Source organism: Lepus europaeus, chromosome X (genome assembly GCF_033115175.1).
Source record: "Lepus europaeus isolate LE1 chromosome X, mLepTim1.pri, whole genome shotgun sequence".
Lineage (NCBI taxonomy): Eukaryota > Metazoa > Chordata > Mammalia > Lagomorpha > Leporidae > Lepus > Lepus europaeus.
The window spans coordinates 10,726,608-10,733,401 of record NC_084850.1 but is presented as its reverse complement, the minus strand read 5'-3'; the positions used below and the strand labels follow the sequence as shown (position 1 = coordinate 10,733,401).

At 38.5% G+C, this 6,794-nt stretch overlaps 1 pseudogene; it reads left to right on the top strand.

The window, feature by feature from the left end:
* The first annotated feature begins 1,487 nt into the window (after positions 1-1,487).
* Positions 1,488-2,100, top strand: LOC133752474 (large ribosomal subunit protein eL15-like; annotated as a pseudogene).
* The last annotated feature ends 4,694 nt before the right edge of the window (positions 2,101-6,794 follow it).

Below are 6,794 nucleotides of genomic sequence, written 5' to 3'. Positions count from 1 at the left end.
GCAGTTTTTCTCTCTTAGCACCTGGGCTATGTCTCGCCATTCCCTTCTAGCTTGTAGGGTTTCTGAAGAGAAGTCAGCTGTGAGTCTAATTGGAGATCCTCTGAGAGTAATCTGGCGTTTCTCTCTTGCACATTTTAGGATCTTTTCTTTGTGTTTCACTGTGGTGAGTTTGATTACGACGTGTCGTGGTGAGGATCTCTTTTGGTCATGTTTATTAGGGGTTCTATGAGCTTCCTGTATTAGGATGTCTCTGTCTTTCTCCAAACCTGGGAAATTTTCTGCTAGTATCTCACTAAAAAGGCCTTCTAATCCTTTCTCTCTTTCCATGCCTTCAGGTACTCCTAGAACCCGAATGTTGGGTTTTTTAAGAGTATCCTGTAGATTCCTGACAGTATTTTTTAGATTTCTGATTTCTTCTTCTTTTCTTTGATTTGATTGTTTCCTTTCCTGTTCTCTGTCTTCTAATTCCAATATTCTCTCTTCTGCTTCACCCATTCTGTTTTTGAGGCTTTCTAATGTGTTTGTCATTTGATCTATTGAGTTCTTCATTTCATTTTGTCTTAGTATCTCCACATGAAGATGTGTTGCTCATTAGATTGGGTTAAGTTTTAGGTCATTGATGAGGTCAAATTTCATAGTGCCCTTGGTCACCGTGTTACAATGTCATATATGTGGATATTTTTTCTTTCTTTACCTTCCCCTCTCCATATCCCCAGAAAAGTAAACTGAGCTGGGTCTGTATCCTAGAGGAATGCATTCTCTTTTATACCACTCCTCCAAAGGGTAAATTGAGCTAGAAACTGTCATCAGCGAAGTAAGCAAGGAAATCTGGACCTCACTTGCTTCTCCTCACACATAAGCTATTATGGAGTTCATGTTGTATGAGCCTCTACCATCTACTGGTGATAACAGCTAAGTTTAGAGTGAAAAGGAATCTTCCTCAGTCCACAAGTTTATAAAGTAACACAAATTCATTTCAGCCATCTTTAGTTACAAAGTTTACAATTCGTTCCTGGGATGCAGAGCTGAAATATTGGCATTTGGAAAAGTCTTCCAAGTGTAATAGCAGTAAAACATTTCACCCTAATTCTATAAAACTCTCTTTTGAAGTAGAACTTCTTCAAAGATCTATTTGCCTAAGTCTCAAGCTAGCCACTAGAGATATATGAGATGCTTATAAAAATAAAACCAAACAAAACCAGCATTCCCATTGTTGGGCACAATAGTGAGACTTGCTTAGCTGAAAACTTCCTGATTTCCCTGCTTATTTTCTAGTCTGCTTCAACATCCTGCCAGTCCAGCAACTCTGCTTCTGTGGATTAGATAGTCAACATCAGTACCCTTAGTATCTCATGCAACTTCAGCTTTCACATGTGAAAAAAGAAGCTGGGATCTCAATAGCCTCTTCTTAGTGCAGTGATTCAGTTGATGGCAATATATTCCAGACTCTTAGCCTTCTGTGTGTGGCAGTCATCAGGTAATCCAGGATGCATGCATGCAAGTACATCCAGGAGCTATGGAAAAACAACCAATCAGGTCAGATGTGCTTTCTCTTGAGGGCCCACTGCTCACAGTACTGCTTCTTTCCATGCTCCATGGGGCTCCCCGCCCCACCCAGCCCAACCAGGTGCACAGACTGGGATACAAGGCGAAGCAAGGTTACATTATATATAGGATTGGTGTGCACCATGGTGGCCACAGGTGCCCAGTTCCTAAGGGTGCAACCTATGGCAAGCCTGCCCATCATGGTGTTAACCAGCTATCGTTTGCAGAAGCCTTAAGTCTGTTGCTGAGAAATGATCCTGGTGCCACTTTGGGGTCTGAGAGTCATGAATGCTTACTGGGTTGGTTGACAATTCCACATACATATTCTTTGAAGTTATTCTCATTGATCCATTCCATAAAGCCATCAGAAGAAATCCTGACACCCAATAGATCACCAAACCAGTCCAGAAGCACAGGGAAATGTGTGGGCTGACACTTGCAGGCCTCAAGAATCATGGCCTTGGAAAGGACCACAGCTTCCTCCACACTATTGGTGGACCTTGTCTTGCAGTCTGGAGAAAGCACAACACCCTCCAGTTGCACTGTTACTGCTAACTCAAGTACTGTTTGTAAAATTCATATCCAATAAACAATTTAGGACAGTCAGGACTACTTAAAGGTGCTATTTGTCTGTTAAAACTAGGCTGCAGATAATTGTATGCGTGCTTTACTGAATTACAAAAAAAATTGCAAATAGGTTTGAAGACCAAGTGATGGTGTATATTGCTTCTAAATAAGATAAACTTTGTCTTTATTTTATCTCACTAGGGAGATAACATGTCAGTGTTTAAAGCATGCTCTGTATTATAAGAGGTTTAAAATAAATTCTTTAAAAGAAGAAAAATAAATACAAGGCAAATGGGATTTCCAATATTTGTCCATGCCTGGTTCTCCCAAATATTTGATGAGTGAGTTTAAGTGCTTGTTTCATAGCATTTATTGTAAAAACCCTTTTACCACTTTGTCCTCGAGCCATCTCTCTCTTCCACTGCTGCACAGCTCTTCACAACTAGCTGATGTGTTGCCTCTTCCAACACAGCTAACACCAGGAGATGCTTGGGATATGCTTTAGCAGGTAGGGAATTCTTTGCTACTTTTTTTTTTCTCTCAAGGAAATCCAATTGCTCTTGTTTCTCCTTGGGAGATGTAAAATACAGATTGGCTCATTCGTTTAGTATCTACTCATGTGCATTTGTTATGTATGCTAGACATTATTTTTGGCACCATGGACAGACTTGTGAACAAAGCAACAAATGGTGTCTACCTTCACATTGCTTCCATTTTAATGTATGCAATAACAAACAAAAATTTTTTAAACAAGTAATGTTGATCTCTTTACAAGTGCACACATATTATGTTGCAATATTAGTCAATGAACCAATAGGACAAGTTAAATTTCCTGCTGGGATTGTGTTCCCTGTTGATCACCCCTGAAGAATCAAAACCAACAAAGGCTGCTTCTTATATCATGAATGCAAGCCTCATGCCGCAGCCTATTTTACCAGAAAGGCCCCAATTTAGTGAATTTATCCAGCACTAGTTGATACAATCATAAAGGGAAATTTTAGTTTTCTATTTCCCATCTCCTGTTGTGTGCCTTTCTCTCTCTGGAGTCACACAGAGCACTTTTGGGCTAAGGATGCTTAAAATCCTGGATTCTTGATCTAACACATTCAGTTACTGTCAGCTCAATCAATATTTCTAACAGACTTTAGTTTGTAGTCATGATCTGCTAAAACCTGGAATATTTGTTTGGCCTTTGTCCATTTTGTTATTTCTTAGATTCCCCATCTATTCCTCCTACGTGGCCGTTTTCTTCAGACATATTATCCTAACTTAATCTTTTCCTTTTCTTCCTGTAATATTCTCTCCCTTCCCAATGAGCTTTCCAATGAGCAGCTGAAATAGAAGCTGCCCTCTCATCACCATATCCTACTTTCCTCAGTGCTCATGAGTGTTTGTTCATACTTTCATATATAACATTTACTGACTGCCTATTATATGCTAGGTACTCTTTTTGGAACCAAGAGTAGAGTAACAAATGTCAGGAAATATCCTTTCCTACTCTAATGGATCATATTCTAGTGAGAAGACATGTAAGATACATAAAAATAATGCACCAAGTAATGATACAGGTTATGCAGGAAAATAAAGTGGATGAGACAAGTAGAGAGTAGTGGAAAGAACATTTTGGACAAGATTCACTGTGAAGTAGCATTGATTCTTCTACCCTTTGTCTTCAGCATCAAAGTTGTTTTCAAGCTACAGAGATGGGAATATATCCTAAAGTAGCTAAAAATACAGGGACTCTGGCACCAGAAACCATTAGGTAAGTCATAACCTCTGCCAGATGACATTTTTAGGCTCTATTTTCTGATCCTCATATTCTTGTTCTCCAGACCTCTGTCTCCCTTTTCCACAAAGGGCACGCCAAGTGTTCCTTGTGACCCATGCTTCATTTCCACAATGTTCTGCATTGCCCCTGTTGACCTGCCCTTGTGACATACACTTTTTCTTGGAAACTCCTTCTCCAGTTTCATTCAAAGGTCATTTCTAGCTTAGACCATAGAGAATACAAGAGAAAGAGGTTGATTCAGTTCATCTTTAAAAACTCACATAAGTTTAAAAGTATATCTATTTTAAAATATACAAATAAAAAATTGTATCTGTTGATCATGAGACCCTGAGGCTTTAGAGTCCCCCAGACACTCATGGAAGCATCTTAAGTCATATTTCTTGTTCTGCAGCTATCTTTGGATCATAATTCTTTACTTTTGGAAATGCAGGCTTCAATCTAAAGCAGCTCCTTCCTATGTGCTTTCTTCACTCTTTAAATACTTTTATTAAGCATTCCATTCCCTGTGGTTGCTTTTTTTGGAGCCTAGATGATTTGTTTGATTTCATTGACTTATACCCAGATTGCCTCTCTTCCAAATTGCTTATATTCTAGAGTAGTAGAGATTTCATTGACCAACATTTTATGCTAAAACGTTTTGAAAAGTGTTATCACTAAATGATGACTACCCATGGAAAATACCAATATCACACATTCAGAAATCATATTACATTATCCACTTCCTGGTCCTTCCTCCATGGCTACATGCTAGTGAGTGTCTTAGTTTCGGATCTATAACTACTCTACTGTACAAGGCAATCCTGTGCTAACAGCTGAAGAACGATATACCTAAACTAGGAAAACTGATACAGCTGATTCCCAATTCAAAAAATTCCTCACTCTTAACTTCCTCATACTCTAGATTAGATAAATGTTTCTCAAAATGTGGCCTGAAATGGAATTTCCTATTGTGGTGACCAAACATATAGAAATTTGTGTAATATCTCATACTTGCTGAAAAAGAAGGTGAGGAACAGAAATCAACACTTTTAAAACCTCCAAGCTAATTCTAACACACTTTTGCAAGAACTGGGAGATATTATATACAATCTAAATAAATTTGTTTAGTGCAGCAGTTTTTTTTTTTTAAAGGACAAACTTCTGCCTCTCTAGCCTTATCTTGGTCATTGTCACTTGTAAATAAGTCCATTCACCCTTTCATCCATTTTAATCACTCATTGAGTAATATATTAAATATTGGAGAAATATATATTATGTACTATGATGCACTTGGCATTGTTCCAGGCTCTGGGACTGTAAGAGTGAGCAAGATAAATTGGTTCCTACTCATACTTTCTCATCTCCTTTGTACATCCTTAAACTATGGGGTCCTGACACAGGTGATCTTGATTTATAAAATTTGACCAATTTTTATGCCTGCTGCCCTCTGTATGATGATAAATAGCAATTTTATATCTCTAGTCCACTTTTTTCTCTTGATCTCCAGAGTTTTAAGCTGTCTTCCTGTTTGATATTGCCACCATAATTACTCATTTGCTCCCTAAATTCACTTTGTCAAAAACTAAGTGTAAGGCCAGCGCCGTGGCTTAACAAGCTAATCCTCCGCCTTGCGGTGCTGGCACACCAGATTCTAGTCCTGGTTGGGGCGCTGGATTCTGTCCCGGTTGCCCCTCTTCCAGGCCAGCTCTCTGCTATGGCCCAGGAAGGCAGTGGAGGATGGCCCAAGTCCTTGGGCCCTGCACCCGCATGGGAGACCAGGAGAAGCACCTGGCTCCTGGCTTCGGATCAGTACGATGAGCCGGCTGCAGTGGCCATTGGAGGGTGAACCAACGACAAAAAGGGAGACCTTTCTCTCTGTCTCTCTCTCTCACTGTCCACTCTGCCTGTCAAATTTTTTTTTAATTTAAAAATAAATAAATAAAAAAAACTAAGTGTAAAAATAAATAAATAAAAAAAAACTAAGTGGAAACTCTGCTGTCCTTCTCCTCTACTTATTGTTTTCTTTATTGCCACTAGCGTAGAATAGGACACTATAACTTCTTGCCTAAATTATTCTGCATAATTCATTTTATTATCTTTAATTACAAAAGAAATCCTTACTTCTTGTTACATTAAGCAAAATATGTTTATAAGGAAGTTAATAACTTCTCCTTTGCGTCTTCTATTTCCATCTTCTGAGATAACCTATGTTAATAGTCACCAGCCTTCTAAGCAGTCTACCTAACTTCAGAATTGCCCAATACCCACCCATTCTAGATCCCAAAGCCTCATAGTAATCTATTTGGTGCTGCAAATAAATCACATGCTCTTGAATTTAGCTACAGAATAGAAGTGTGAAAATTGCAATAACAGGGATCATTTTTACAGTGATACATTCTCTGTAATGTAGTATAGGATCTCAACATGTTGATGATTGATAACAACTGACTTCTTATATCAGTGTGCCAAAAAGGCTAATATCTTCTCAATTGCAGAAAACTGATCACATATAAAGACCTAGTCTCCTTTAGGACCCTTGGAAATATAAAAGTAGAAAGAGATAAATTAATTGGACTTAGGTACCACTCTATATTAAAAGTTTTAGAAGATTTTTTTTCACGATCACACAGGTGGTAAGGAGTGGTGTTGCTGCATTTTCCAAATGAGGAAGCTGAGGATCACAAAGATAAAAGCATGTATCCTATTCATCAAATAACCCAGCAAAGATATGATTTGAAGTCAGTTTTGCATGATGTAGGGCTATATATGTGACTATATGATTTGAATGTGTCTTCCAAAAGTTCAGGTCATGGAAACCTAGTACCAGCAGTCACATGTTGATGCTGTTTGGAGATGGGTACTTTGAGAGGTAATTAATATTAAATAAAGTCATGAGAGTGAAGCCCTTTGGGAG